The sequence below is a fragment of the Triturus cristatus genome, chromosome 4_2, assembly GCF_964204655.1.
Source record: "Triturus cristatus chromosome 4_2, aTriCri1.1, whole genome shotgun sequence".
NCBI classification, from domain to species: domain Eukaryota; kingdom Metazoa; phylum Chordata; class Amphibia; order Caudata; family Salamandridae; genus Triturus; species Triturus cristatus.
In genome coordinates, this window is record NC_140586.1 from 419791931 (window position 1) to 419808370 (window position 16440).

A 16440-nucleotide genomic window follows, 5' to 3' on the forward strand; every position below is an offset into this window, starting at 1 on the left:
AGGGACCACCCAAAGGGCTGACAGGTCTAACACGCGTCCCCCCCAGCTGAAAGTGGGGAGAGCTACCCAACCCCTTGGGAGTTCTCATCACTAAGGCGGAAATACCTTGAGAGACCGTCTGCATTGGCGTGGTCCACTCCAGGCCGATGTTCCACCTGAAAGTCCATCCCCTGTAGGGAAATAGACCACCTCAACAACTTGGGATTCTCCCCCTTCATTTGCATCAGCCAACGAAGGGGTCGGTGGTCGGTCTGAACTAGGAAGTGCGAGCCAAACAGGTATGGCCGCAACTTCTTCAGAGCCCATACCACTGCAAAGGCTTCACGCTCTATTGCACTCCACTTCTGTTCCCTGGGAAGTAGTCTCCGGGATAGGAAGACCACGGGTTGATCCAGACCCTCTTCGTTGAGTTGCGATAACACTGCCCCAATGCCATGTTCTGATGCATCTGTCTGGACAATGAACTTCTTGGAAAAGTCTGGGGCCCTTAAGACCGGGGCCTCGCACATGGCTTTCTTCAATTTCTCAAAGGCTTGCTGACAAGCCTCCGTCCAGACTACCCGTCGAGGTTGTTTCTTGGACGTGAGCTCCGTGAGAGGGGCTACGATGGTACCGTACCCCTTCACGAAGCGGCGATAGTATCCCGTGAGGCCCAAAAATGCTCGGACCTCAGTCTGTGTCTTGGGGGGTTCCCAGGCCATGATGGCCTCGATCTTCGCCTGGAGGGGTTGCACCGTTCCCCTACCCACCAAGTGTCCAAGGTACACTACCGACCCCTGCCCGATCTGGCACTTGCTGGCCTTGATCGTCAATCCAGCTTGTCTCAGGGCCTGGAGAACAGCTTGCAGGTGACGCAAGTGATCCTCCCAGCTGTTACTGAAGACGGCTATGTCATCCAGATAAGCAGCAGAGAAACTCTCCATCCCGGTGAGGATCTGGTTTACCAGGCGCTGAAACGTGGCAGGTGCGTTCTTGAGCCCAAAGGGCATCACACAGAACTGGTAGTGGCCATTGGGCGTGGAGAAGGCTGACCTTTCCCTTGCTCCATCAGTCAAAGAGATCTGCCAGTACCCCGAAGTAAGGTCAAAGGTACTTAGATATTGGGCAGCTCCCAGCCGGTCAATTAATTCATCCGCCCTAGGGATCGGATGCGCATCAGTCTTTGTCACTGAATTCAGTCCCCGGTAGTCCACACAGAACCTCAGTTCTGGTTGGGCACCCGGTGGTGCAGCTTTCGGTACTAACACCACCGGACTGGACCAGGGGCTGCTAGAAGGTTCAATCACTCCTAGCTCCAGCATCTTAGTGACTTCACTATGAATGCTGGCCTTCACCTTGTCTGACATCCGGTAGATCTTGGACTTCACAGGTGGGCTGTCTCCTGTGTCCACGTCATGGACGCACAGGTGAGTCCTACCCGGGACAAGGGAGAACAACGAAGAGTACTGCCCCAGGACCTGGCGACAGTCCTCCTGCTGTTCAGGAGTTAGAGATGGGGAGAGAATCACTCCCTCCACCGACCCATCCTTTTCCTGAGACGCAAACAGATCAGGGAGAGGCTCGCTTTCCACGTCCTCTCCTCCGTCAGTCACCATCATCAAGATGACTTCGGGCCTCTCGTGGTGGGGTTTGAGGCGGTTGGCATGCAGCACCCGCAGGGGCTGACGAGGGGTCTTCAGGTCCACCAAGTAGGTAGCCTTACCCTTCTTCTCCAACACCTCAAAGGGTCCTGACCAGCGATCCTGGAGGGCGCTAAGCTCTCCTGGTTCGATCACCCACACCTTCTGGCCAGGCTCCAACTCCACCGGGTGAGCGTTGTGGTCATACCACGCCTTCATCACTGCTTGGCTGGCTTCCAAGTTGTCAGAAGCTTGCTTCCACAACTTAGCCATTTGGCTCCGGAAGGCCAGCATGTAGCTCACCACATCCTGGGGGAGCTTTCTGGGAGTTCTTTCCCATCCGTCTCTCACCAGGTTAAGAGGTCCGCGTACAGGGTGCCCATACAGAAGCTCGAAGGGGCTGAAGCCCACTCCCTTCTGTGGCACTTCCCTGTAAGAAAAAAGTAAACAGGGTAGGAGGACGTCCCATTTCCTCCGCAGGCTTTCAGGCAGACTTCTGATCATGCCTTTTAAGGTTTTATTAAACCTCTCCACCAGACCATTGGTCTGGGGGTGGTAAGGAGTTGTGAACCGGTAGGTCACTCCACACTCCTTCCACATTGCCCGCATATATGCTGACATGAAGTTGGTCCCCCTGTCGGACACAACTTCCTTGGGAAAACCCACTCGGGTAAAGATTCCCATCAGGGCCCTAGCCACAACAGGTGCTGTTATGGTCCTCAGAGGGATTGCCTCTGGGTACCGTGTGGCATGATCCACCAGAACCAGGATAAACCTGTGACCAGCTGATGTTGGCGGATCTAACGGACCCACAATGTCGATGCCCACCCTTTCAAAGGGGGTGCTAACGACAGGAAGTGGTTCCAGGGGAGCTTTCAGCTTCACCCCTGTTTTCCCACTGGCTTGGCAAGACACACAGGTCCGGCAGTAGGTATCGGACGACACTTTCATCTGAGGCCAATAAAAGTGTGGGACAAGACGGGCGAAGGTCTTGTCTTGCCCCAGGTGTCCTGCCAATGGTATCTCATGAGCCAACTCTAAAAGGAAGGCTCGATAACGTTGAGGGACTACCAAGGCTCGTGAGGATCCATGTAGGGGTGCCTTGGGTTCACTGTAGAGGAGGCCATCCTCCCAGTAAACACTGTAGTTCCCTTCAACGTTCCCTGCTGCCTGGGCTTCGGCCTGTCGCCTAAGCCCCTCAAGGGTAGGGCACTCCCTCTGGCCCTGGCAGAATTCCTCCCTGGACGGGCCTCCCTCCACGTGCCACTCGGCCGGGATGGGCAGGTTCTCCAGGTTGGTAACGTCCCCCTCCGCAGACTCCTGGTCCACCACCTCCGGTGGCCTATCCGTCCTACGGGGTGGAGACGCCGAGGCAGGCTCCTCCTGTCCTCGGTTCTTCCCTTGACTGGCAGCTGGCTGGGCCTTTGTTCCAGGCTCCAGCCGGAATGAACTCCCTCTTCGGGTAGTCACGGACCTTGTGCTAACACAGGCCCAGTCAGGTGTACCCAGCATCTCGGTATGAGTCCGGTATTCCACCTCCTTCCAAGCGTTGTGCTCCATGTCATTGCCCAGCAGACAATCGACTGGCACGGCAGGGCTTACGGCAACTCGAAGTGAACCTGCAACCCCCCCCCATTCAAAGGGAACCTCAGCCACGGGATAGTGGCCGGTTCTGCCGTCAGCCATCGCGGCTGGGTGGAGTACATCGGGAATGACTTGCTCTGGAGACACCAGTTGGCTACGTACCATAGTCATACTGGCTCCTGTGTCTCTCAGAGCCTCCCCTCTTTGGCCGTTGATGGTGATCCACTGCCCATACTTTGCAGTATTTGCGGGCACCTGGATCTTAGGAACCATCTCCCGTTCTCCCAGGGACACTAAAGTGACACCCGCCCACTCCCTTCCCTTAGTTAAGGGCATCTCCTCCCCGAGCACTACACTAGCTACTCCGGGGGGCTTTCCTCCAGTGGGAGGGGGTGATCGTTTCTGACACTTCGGATCTCCTTTATAGTGTCCAACGCCACCGCACTCATAGCAATGGACAACCCTTGGCTGCTGACTCTGGCCAGGATTAGGGTTTCTGGGTGGGTTAGCCTTAGAGGTGAATCCTGTTCCCTTCCCTTGGAAGTTATTTTGGGGGCCTTTGGAGAACTCCTTTTTCTTTTCCCCTCCTTCTTTCTTCTGGGGGGCGCCCTGTCCGGCCTTTTGAGTATCCCCTCCAGTCCCCCTTGTGGACACCCGGGTACTAGCCCAAATGTCCGCCTCCTCAGCAAGCTTCCGGGGGCTGGTCAGCTTGCTATCCACCAGGTGTTGCCGCAGTTCAGGGAAACATTTCTCGAGTAGGTGTTCCTTCAGTACTAGGTCAAACAGCTCCTCGTAGTTCCTTACTTCACTGCCCTGAATCCAACCTTCCAGTGCCTTCTTTGCATAGTCCAGGAAGTCCACCCAATTCTGTGTGCCCAGTTTGTGACTACCCCTGAACTTCTGTCTGTACTTTTCAGGTGTTAGTCCAAACTTTCTGATGAGCGCCAGTTTCATGGTGGGGTAGTGGGTCTGCTCATCCTCTTCGAGGGCCAATAAAGCATCCCTACCAGCTGGAGGCATGTACCTATACAATCCTCCTCCCCAATACTTCACTGGAACCCCATGGGCCCTCAACGAGACCTCATAGGCTGCTAGCCACTTGGCGATGTCGTCACCCGCCCCATAGCTAGCTACTATGTCCTTTGGCAGGTAAGGTTTGGATTCCCTGGTGATTTCTTGGTCTTTGCTGCCACCATTAGGAACAGTTGGTGCCCCAATTCTTAAGATCTGAAGCTCTATCTCTTTCAGTCTTATCTCATGAGCCATCCTCTCTTTCTCCGTCTCATGAGCCAACCTCTGTTCCTCCTTCTCCTTCTCCAGCTTTGCTAAATCCCATGTGAGCTGTCTTTTCTCTCTCCGATCTGCTAACTCCACGCTGGATAAGCCCCCACTAGAGACAGTGCTGCCCTTCCTAGAAAGTGTCCTGGGCCCTGCTGACAGGTTCCCCACCTCAGGTTGGTACATCTCAGCCCCCTCGGGGTCAGGCTCTCCATCCCTGTCTTCCTCCTCAGCCTTGCTTTCTCGGCGTGCCTCCCCCCAAGCCCTTAAGCTGGTTTGGAGTGCACCCTTCTTTGCTCCTGGGGGACAGTACACCCCCTCCCGCTGGCAAAACTCCCTGAGTTGGGCCACAGTGTACGTGTCTAGATTTTCTAGTACAAACTCCATCTTGCCCACTCAGGTTAGAGGACAGGTTTTGTGCAGTAGCAATGTAGGGGGGTACCTTTAATAATACCTCCTCCCACCACCAGAGTAAATTTGGAAAAAAACAAAAACCCACAATTAGGAAGGCCGCTGTGAGAAAACTCCCGGTGTAGGCCTATGGACTACCCACAGTTATTGTTGAGTATATGTAGGCACAGCTCTATCCCACCGCTGCCACCAATTTATGTTGGAAACAGCCCACTCCCACTCCGCAGGGTGGTGGTGGACCTTCCCGACACAACGGGGTAGCTTGGCTCGAGTGGTCAGGAAACAGGCGCAGTGCTAAGCATACAATATACCCATACAATAACCATGCGTGCATCCGTTCCAAAAACGACTCTACACCGTAAAAATTATGAAAATATTCTTCTTTATCTTTCTTCTCCTAGTTGCTGATTGGGAAAATAAATAACAATCACAGTATATACATTTTAAATAGAGCAGGTCAAATAAATATTTGCTGTTTGCTGAAATAAATAGGGGTGATCATAAATAACAGGGCATAAATACAAGTGCAATATATACAGACAATTAAATACTTTGAGGTAATAAATACTGTACCAATAAATACTGTACCAATAAATACTGTACACCAACAAGTCCCGTGGACCTATGAATTCAGTGCAGCAATAAATAGATAAGAACTTAATAAATACAGTATCCCCAATAAATAATTAGAAGTATACAGTACACTTTGTGAATCAGATGGCACTTCAACTCTTAAGGGCTGATTTGGCCCAGGTACAGCTTGTAGGGTGTGGAAGGCTTGAGGGGGGCTACTCCCTGGCTGAGGCAAAGGCTGAGGCCTAAACTGAGGTAGATCAAAAGGGGGGAATTCCAATGCCCTGGCTTCCCTCTCCACACAACCTCTCTAGGTCAGTCCCAGTTCACCCCAGGCACAGTCAGGTGGGTTTCAGCACCTCCCTAGCCCCTCAGAGTAGTCTCTCAGGTCTCCACAGGGCCTTAGGCGCCCTCTACTCCACTTACTGCCCTTTTCTGATGTTCCGACGCCGCTGGAGTCGTATCGACGCCGTGAGGCGGTTCCGGTTCGGTCTCGGCGGCCTCGGCACACTGTCAGTTCTTTGACGACGCCGGTAGGCGGTTCCGGTCCGATGTCGGTGGCCTCGGTTCGAACTCGACCTCCGATTCGACGGCGTCGGGCAGTCTCTTCACACGATGTCGACTTCGGGCGGCTCCGGTCCGATGGCGCACTCGGCTCCGATGACGTCGGCCGGCCTGGCCTCGCTGTCGACTTCCGGCGACTCCGGGGTGCGATCCTCACCCCCGACCTCCGGTGTTCCTCCTTACAGGTTCCGGGCGACTCCGGAGTGCGATCCTCACTCCCGACCTCCGGTGCTCCTCGACCTCGGTCTCCGACGACTCCGGAGGGCGGACTTCACCCTTCCGATGACGCCGCTCACTCGACCTCGGTTCACTTCCTCCTCGACCTCTGGTATTCCTCTCGACCCCCGCCGGCGCCCTCTTACGACCTCAGGCGGCTCCGGGTACGACGTCTGCTACCTCAGTCAGCGCCGCTTCTCCACCTCGGGCTCCAGGTCTTCGGCTACTCGACGCCAGGCTCCAGGGAAACCAGTTCTCAGGTCAGAATCTTGCTGTCTTCTTATTTCTAAGGCCTGTTCCTGCTGTCCAGGTCCTTAGGATGGTTTTCTTCTGACTTCTTCCCACACAGGGCTATAGGCTGGGATCCATCAGTAGGGACAAGTATCAAGGGTGGGTTTATGGACCCCACTCCAGGCACAAGTTTCCACCCCTGCTGCTTCACTCCTTCCTCCTTCACTGTTGTGCTCCTCTCTCTTCACCAGTCAGGTGCCAACTGCCAACTCCAACTGCCAACTGCCTCACTTATCCTCCCAACATTCTAAACGGTCTCCAACTGTCACAGAGTTCTGGAAGCTCCTGGAATGTTCTGGAAGGTGCTGGTAGGTTCCAGTGGATGCTGGTGATGTCACAGGTGGCCACCATTTTGTGCTCCAGGCCCTCAGACAGAAGGTTCAGGGGTAGCTAAAATGGCTCCCTGAATCTGCAGCAACACTAAAAAGTCTGGTGGTTCCCAAAAAGGAAAAATTCAAACTGGGTTTGAGGCAAAAGTGGGACAAAATAAATAATGATGAGGAGGGACCACCCAAAGGGCTGACAGGTCTAACAGAGACCCAAAGAAAAATCCCAATACTAACAATAGAAAACATACAAATATCCCTATTTTTCTCTTTCTAATCCAAAACTGTCGGCTTTTAGCGGGCACCTTCCTAAAGGTCCTGAATGACCGACAACTCAACCTATTTCAATGTAATCTATATACAAATACCTATTTCAGAAGAACACCTAACACTATTCCCTATACTGATCTTTTATATCCAACCTGTATGTTTCTTAACCTTCCTTCCTCTTACTGTAGTATTTGTTGTTTGATTGCCAAGGTAACAAAGAGTAGCGTAACGATCAGCCAGAAACAGAGCAATGTAGTCTCAATTCTCCCGAATTTTCCTCACTACACTATCAGAGAGCATTAAGTCCCAAGTGTCTTTTGCTTCAAAGCCTCACTTGCAAGCTTATGTACTGGTCCGGACGTTGGCGGTCTTGACCACCGGCATGGGTTGCCATCTCTCCAGAGATAGTTTCTTCAATCAAAGTCTATAGTTCTTTTCGGCCCTTGGCCACACTTTGTATCAGGGCTGAACAAAGTCAGGATGTTCAAACAGAATCTGTTCATCTGGGTCAGGCATGATGGCAGCAAGTTATTATTCCAATGACACCACTTCACCATTTTAAAAAAGATCAGCATCTCCAAAAGGCACTTGCTGAGAGATCTGATCATATTCAGGTATTCCTCTTGTTATCCACTGATCATATGGCAAAGGGAGTGGCGCTTACTTCTCCACATCACTGGCATGGAGCTGGTGCCTGTGCCCTGTGCGTTTAACAGCAGTCTGGGTGGTGAAGAGAACTTGCACTGGCATCTGAAACTGTTGGGTAAAGACACCGTCTCTAGGCCTCAGCTTGTGACCTGGACCTTTAAGACTGGGAGAGAGACTGGCCTTCACCTGTGAATGGATCAAATGCAGATCTTTAGTCAACACAGTAATCAACAAGAATGGTAAATTCAATGTCAGATTGTCCTTGATCTTGGTACACCCTATACATTTGCTGGCCTCCCCATGACCACCTCAACTGGTTATAAGACCTTCAAAGGGCAGATCTGGGGGCGCAAAATATCCTGTTGAAATGGGGTACCTTTTCCTGTGCTTTAAGTATGGCATATCATGCACTTCTTGACATAGAACTCTGCCACCCTGGGAATCAGATTATTGAACCATACATGATCTGACATGGCCACTATTCCTTTATCACTGATATGGGCTGAACTGTGGGCCATGATAACAATAACATTCACATAATAATTTGGAAGCATTCATCTTTGCTTTCCTGACAGATCTATCCAACATCCTGTTGCATCCTGGCACCTATATTTTTTACGTTGTTCCTTCTGTTCCTCCGTAGCTTCTTCCTGTACTTCCCTAATGAAATCTAGAGTTTGATTGAACATAGTCACTTCTGGTGTCCATCTAACTGTCCCTACAATATACATTAAACTATACTCTAAATAGGCTGATCGTTTAGCTGTTTCATTGGCAAAAGTATTTCCCGGTATTACCTCATCTATAATTTTCTTGTGAACAAAATATTTAACAATAGCAACTCTTTTGGGTAACATCAAGGTATCCAGTATCTTTACTGTTCATTCCCCATACTGTATCTTATCACCATGCAAAATAAAATAAAACCTCTTTTTTTTTTTCTCTTCAAAGTCATCCGAATGAAGGGGCATCTCCAAAGGTATATATATTGATATTTACAGTCAAATCTTAACTTAATTCACAAGCTCTAGTCAAAGCTGTCAGCTTCACAAATTGCGTTGACATTTGTTGTATTTTACATACCTCAGCCACAGATTTCAAGGGAGTAACTGTATAAGCCGCTGTACTAGAGCCATCAGGTAGTTTGTAACATGCCCCATCCACAGACAGTTCCCCTGGTGGATCAGATATAGGGGTATCTGTCAGGTCTACCCGTCCCTTTGTCTCCTTCTCAGTAATAAAATATGCAATCATGCTTCTCATCTTGTTGGGACTCCAAGAGGGGTAGTACAGTGGGTGGATTCAAAATGTTACAGCATTTCAGAGTGATGTTTTGGAGCAAAAAGTATCAACTCGTACCCTGTTAATATCGCACTGGTCAGGTGCTGGGTCTGAATAATTTTTTAGATATCCACTAAATGTGGTACTATAATTGTTCAAATTGTGACCTTGAATATACACTTCAGATTGCTTTATCGCAGTGGGGTCCAATGTGGAGGAGAAATATGCACATGACCTATTCCTTCTTACATGGGACTGTGCCAAATTGCAACCATTATATGCAAAAAAAATTAATAATCAAGTTTTACCTAAAGCAGGAACATTACATAAAGCATTTCTAAATTGCAAAAAGACAGCTTCACACTGATTAGTCCAAAGAAAACGGCATGCATACGTGCTTTAATGTTCAGGCAAGCAGGGGGTTTGCAATTTATGAAAAATTTGGTAATAAACGCATAGATATTAGATTGAGTCAGTGGTTTCTGCAAGTTCTGCACCAATTATATCCTATGTTGTTGTATCATCTCACCCCCCCCCCTTTGACACGAGAGACCTAAATAGGTAATCTTCTGTTGATAATACGGTTATTGAAAAAGAGATACTTTATGTCCCAAGGATACTAAGTGATGCAATGATTTCACTGTAACTTGTTTCAAACCTTCTGCTGTATTGCTATGTCTCCGAGTAGCTTACCAGTGTACGGTCCAACCTGTATTTTAAAAAATAAAACTCTGGCATTCAAAACAACATCTCCTTTATATTTTCACAACTCATAAACTGATGCCTACAGAGAAAATAGGTAACATTTTAAAAATGAAATTAAAACTATTATTTCAGTTGGACATGTTTATTACTCATTTTTATAGCTTGGTGCAAAGGGTATTGTAGCTATGGTTTGCATGCACTACACATGCAGCTCTTCAGTTTAAATTGTCAAAGCCTTGCTTTTTTTTTCATTACTGCTGAAAACCCTGCCTAATGCACCAATGTGATCACTGCTGATACTCTTGAATGGGGTGCTCATTTTACATTACTAGTAACTTTTGTCACAGAAAATGTTGGAGACCCTTGTACTAACATTCAGTTGTTGTGAAATAGGGCTTTGAACGGGGATGTCAGTAAATCCCATAGGTGTATTAACTTTACTTGAGAAACAACAGGATATTGAGGGACTACTGTCTTGTTACTTTTTTCTCAAATCAATCATAAATTGATAAACTTGTATCCTGTATTTCATCCCCCCTTTTAAGGACAGGAAGAATAGGGCTATTACATACATTAGAGGAAACTTCCTCAAAGCGAGTAAAGAAATCGGGGACGGCCTCTCCCTGTTTGTTTACAAGCAGTAAGGAGTGTCCAATCTATTTTCCAAGCTGGAACCATCGTTTTTATATAAGTAAGTATGTTACCATGGTAGATCCAGAATGAGCTGACTAAGTTTCTGACCAAGTTTCCGATCTCTATCAGCTGCTATAATGGCAGTACAATCTCCTCCCAAATCAACAGCATTATCCTGTATCCAGGTAATTCGTCACATATCTAGTGGCAGGATCATACCAAAAAATATATATATATCGATATCCGCTAAAGTCATGATACAGGAATCAATGGCTGCCTATACATGATCATAAAATCCCCTAGGATTTTCCTTATGTCTGGGAAGGAGGCTTTTAAAGTAAATACATCCATCCTTTTCCAGGGCGTATAGATCCAATTGTATAAAAAATGGGCTCTAGCATTAGGACTATTTGGGTCATCATTATCCTCATTCCCTCTTCCAGGAATGAACTGTGGCGCAGCTTCCCTCATAGGTCTCTTTATTCAAGGAGAGGAAAAAAGTTCATTAAATTATCCAATTATCATTGCAATAGCATAATTAATTCTATCTACAGGGAAGGCCCCTATCTGACACTGTCTATTAATTGCTCTAACATCATCTGGGCCATTTCGCCCTGTAGTCATCTCCCACTGAACCATAAGTTGATGAGAGAGCTTATTTATAAGACAAAGAAGCTCACCTTCAGAAAAAATCCTGAATCTGGTTTATCATGTCTTCTACTTCTATTTCAAAATCACTTAACCAATTTAATACCATCAATCTTATCGCATCCTGACAAAACTGAGGTACAGTAGAGCAAAGAACTCGAGGGGTTAGAACAGATGCAGAAAGTACAGAATCATTAGACATTTGAAGTGCAATGGCCTGAGGTGGAGGCGCAGAGGCTTGGGATGGGGGTGCAGTGGCCTGAGTTGGAAAGGGTAAAGAGTGTACCGGTACTGGTTGAAAAATAAGGGGCTTAACAACCGCAGGCAAAGGAGATGGAACCGGGGGTACAAGGGGAACAACATTCAATGGTGCAGGGGGAAGAGGTGTTAAAGGTACATATGGGGGTGGAGGTCATTCTATCAACAACCTATCAATATCTGAATCCACATATTCTTGGTGGACCTGAACTGCTACAATTGGTCTAACTATATATTCCTTAGATATTAATAATCTATACTCCTTATCTAAACATTACTTTTTCTCCTGAACTTCCTTATCCTTCAATTCCTTATACTTCTGATACTCTGTTTTCCTTTCCTGTTTCTTTTGTACCTTCTCTGCCTGAGCTGCCGCTCCCTCACTTCTTTTCTCCACATACACAAACTGTCAAACATAGCCGGCCTAACTTTCTTCAAAAACAATTGATTCTCTAAATACTCGAGTTTGTGAGGGTCCATGGTTTCCTCTAATGGCCATTATATCTGGGGATCCCCTTTTGTATATTTGTTCCAAAATGAATTTATACATGATGGAACAAATACCATATTTGATGTACATCTTTAAATTTGGCATACCTTCTGGTGGCGCCAGCTAACTTGCTTATCGCAGCAGAAACAACAAAACTTCCAAAGGGTGCTAATCACAGGCATGTTATATAAGATTTGAAAAAAACTTATATCCAGAGAGAAATAAAAAATATTCTCACATTACCTGTAAGAAAAAATGTTAGTCAAAAACAAATAGCAAGTTCCAAAACACAGTCTAAGTTTCAAAATACCAAACTGATCCTAGGTTTCAAAATTCCAAACAGATTCCGAACGGAGTACCAATTCCGAACGGATTACCAAACAAATACCAAGTCAAGACGAATATCAAGTCAAGCAAATACCAAACAAATCCTAACCAAATGAACCGGTTCAATACAGATTTACCTCATGCGTAGTCTTCACCTCCCACCTGTCGATCCTCCCTGATCCAAAGAAAATCACCAAACGAAAGGCCCCAGTCAAGGCTAGCAGCCGCCAGGAAGATCAGAGTTGGAGAGCAGAAAAATCACCTTGGACCACGAGCAACACTAATCTTATCAGGCGGGGCGCTTCCTCAGCGAAGTTCATCTTACCAACCTGATCTCCTGCCCTGGTCTGAGTGCAAGCGCTTGATGGAGCCCCACATTGGGCGCCAATTTGTGGAGCAGATTAATTAATAACCTGCTGGTGCAGGGATCACCACTTCGCCACGGGTTCTTATCAAGTAAGGAGGAATCAACAGTGGAGCGAAGTACAAACCATAGGTAATTTATTAAGCATTCAGAATGGGTCTCCATCCAACGAGCACCATGGAGTTACTCAAGGAAAGGAGCACACTTGAACAATAGCTACATGGGTTTTTATAGGGAAGATGACAAACAAGGAACGCCCAGAGGTAAATAGAACTTTGGCAAGAACACACAAATGAGCAAAGGCAAGAATCTGACAGCCTCGGTGTTTTGTGCAATTTCTAAGTTTTAAGGGTGAACAACAAAATGTGCTATTCTGAGTAGACTTTACTTAAGGATTAACTATTGCCTGAAAACCTTCGAGCAAGCTGACTCTGCATGTTTACGCACCCTACAATGTCTCAACTTTAGCTTTGTGACCTAATGTTTATACAGGTAGCGTCAGGGACAGAATCAGGCTGAAAACAGATCAAAGGTGAGTATGAATGAAGCACAGCTAAATTAAGAAAATGAGAGATTCAGATTTTAAGGTTTCACAGATATTCTGTGTGGTTACGACTGAGTTGGGCTGGAACGGGTACCCTGGTGCTGGGGGTGACTGCCCTATGATGTGGTCTCTTGCCTCTGGTTTCTGTGTTGTTTTTTGTGATGCTGTTGGTTGTTTTGGGCTGGGGGGATTCTCTATGCTGGAGGGGGTGAGTGTGTTGGATGGCCAGTGTTGGGATGGTTAGACAAGTTGATTTCCTGGTTGTTGTGTCAAGAGTTATTGTTAAGGGCATCTGTGGCATCCTCCTCAACTTTCATGGCATGGCGATTCCTCTGGTTGCGGGACTGATAGGCGGTTCTGGCTGACCATCTTCGTTTCTTTGGTTGCCGTTGAGGGTACCAAGGTGTTCAGTGAATGGTTGGATGGTCTACCTGGCTGTACTTCATGGATAGTTTACACGCCTGGTCCTGCAGGTCCTCTTCCAGCAATTCTTCTAAGTCTTGGATTTGCTTGGTTGCGGGGCAGGGGTACTCTTGTGAGAATGGCCATTCCTAATCCTTACGTAAGGGTCGGTCTCTGCCAGGTGGGATGAGTGGCAGGTTGTCTCCCCCAATTTGGGTTCCTCGGGTCAGTGATTTTGGCTTGGGCTGTCAGGTGAGCACATGGCCTGTGGGTGGTCAGAAATGGCATTCCTTCTAGCATGGGCACTTTGGTTTCCGTCTAGTGAGTGTGGAGCTTCGTTCAGAGCAGCTATTTCAGTTTCACCTTCCTTCCTCTAGTTATGGGGTGCCTCGCTGCTTCTGTCCCTGGCGGGTCATCCTGGTCCCGCTGATGCAAGTTGGTTGATGGGTGTATTCTGTCTTTTCCTGGTCCTGTAAATATCGGAGGTATTTTGGCCAGTGTTTATGCTATGGTGCCTCATCTGATGGGTGGCGTCCTTTCCCTTCGAATGCTCTCCTTGCAGCAGCTCCTTCTCCTGTTGTCTCCTGGGGTCTTTGTGGCTGCAATCATTCTACAGGTTGTGTTTCTATGCATTCATGTTTTTCCATGTCTTCAGTGTTTCCAGAAGTTCACTGTCGGGTCAAGCTTTCCTGACCCTGCTGATCAGCCTGTGTACCAATCCATGTGTTTTTCCCATTGCAGTGGCTTCCCTGACGGCTGTTCTTCGTCTGCTGGGGATTTCCTTCTTCCTGTTTCTGAACCGCTGCTGGCCATAGGGGCTTTTTTCTCCTGATGTGTTATATGTGCTTACAGTGCTGGGTCTTCGGTCATGTCATGGCTTCTTGGTGCTGCAAACAAGTTGTCTATATGGGCTCAGTCACCTGTAAGTTTGATCAGGGCCTTATTGAACAGGGGGTTCTGGTTTATCCAGCTGATCGCCTATGCAGGGCCTATCCACGCCCTTATGATTTTGGCCTTTTTCCCCCCAATGTTTGCCAAGGTATGTCAGTTGTGGGGTCGCACCTGGGTGGTCCTGTTTGCGACCCCCTGGCAATACACTTTTTCCCTGGTTGTTCCGGTGGTAAGGTAGTGTTGACTCCGGGGGCTAGGTGCCCTGCTGGGTCTTTGGCCTGTGGGCTTGATGTTTGTTTTCCCTCCTTTTCCTTGTTTTAGGGTTTTCTGGTTCAGGTTCGGAAAGTGAGAGCTCAGGTTCTGGTGACTTCAGCATGGCCCCATTCTGTCTGTTTCTTTTGTTGATGGAGATGTTGGTAGGTCTGGAGTGACAGTTTTAGTTGGCTCCATCTACCCTGAGGTTTCCGAGTCTCTGGAAGCTCCCTCTGGCAGGTCACTGAAAGACAACCTGCAGAATGAGCAGGGGGACTTTATGTTGCAGGGTTTCTCAGCCTCTGTCTCCTCTTCTGTGCAGGCATCTGGGAGGTTTCTGCCAGGTCTTCTCATGTTCACACTGGGAGTAATTTCAGGCTTGGTGTGATCAGATGCGCATGGTTCCGTTTTCTGATTGTCTGCCTCAGGTGCTGGGCTTCTTCCAGGAGGGCTTTTTAGGGCTTCTGGGCCCTTTGAGGGGTCTGGCTGGTCTCCAGGATCGTCTGGAGGTTTTCCAATCTCTGTCCTGTCCCTCTGAGTATGTGTCAGTTTGGGGATTTGCAGCTGGTTTTATGGGCTCTTTCATGTCCCATAATTGATCTCTTGGCATCTGTGGGGTCCTGTATTCTGGTCTTGATGGTGTTTTGGTGGCGGTACCGTCTACTCTCATGTTGGGTGATGTTGGCTCATTGTCTTGTCTGTTTCCTTTCTTGCGGGAGTTTGGGAATGGGGTTGTTCTTTGGTTGGGCCTTGGCTGTGTGCCCACTGTGTCTTCTTTGTTTCACTGCCTAAGGGTGGTGTTCCTTTCTGTATTTTGCAGATCTTCAGTCTCCTGGACAGGTGGCTTTTCATTCGCTTAATGGGTGGATGGCGGTTCTGCTCTTCGGGGCCATGTTGATGGAACTGACTCGATTAGGGTTACCCGGGTCACTCGCGACCACCTCTCAGCCTTCCACACAAATGAAGAGTCTGTCAGACAGTAGAGAAAGGAATGCATTAATAGGAACAGGATATTCGTTAGCAGAGCCTAACCTTGGAGAAAAGAACATTTCCACAGCCTGCCACTCAGGAGATACATGGCTAACGACATGATTCAAAATGGCGGCTAAACCTAAAATGGTGCCGCAAATGCTAACTTAACACGTGCAATGCATGAACAGTACAGCTAAAACATTTTTATTCCAACAATGTGTAGGTGTTCCGCATCTCCTATGATTTGTTTGTGCCCTTGGTCCCACTCGTAAGGGGGATCAGCCTCTGACTCAGGCCTTGAACCAATGCATTGGGTAGTGCTTCTGCTTGTATTTAAGCTCTTTGGTCTGTCTTCTCCTCTGGGGATACACAGAAGGTCTACTTGGGTCATGTCTGCTTCCATGGCTGAGGTGCATGGAGCTTCTTTGCTGTGACTCTTAGTTGGCCAATTGGGCAGTTCCTTCTCCCTTTGGGTCTCCTTCTCGGTGGTCCGGGATCCAGCGGCTCCGATTTTGTTGGGTTACACATGACTGACTTCTGTGTTGTTCGTAATTTTTTGCCTAGGGCTTGCACTTGTGTATGCCTTTTCTGTGCAGTTATCCTGGCCTGCTTTTTGGCTTGGGTACATCTCAATGAGTGAGTCATCACAAAGAGAGGGACGAAGGGGTAATGCTGGAGATTACTTACCAATAATAACATTACTCTGAGTCCTTCTCTCGCCGTGATGACTCAGGCCATCCCTTCCGTACTTTGTGGCCAGTTGAACTTTGTGGCGTTTGGGCTTGGTACGGAACAGGAATTAAGGAGGTGGATGGGATTTTTATATGTGGGAAAGGGTTGTTATTGGAGGCACAGGGACCTCAACGAGTGAGTCATCGCAGCGAGAGAAGGAC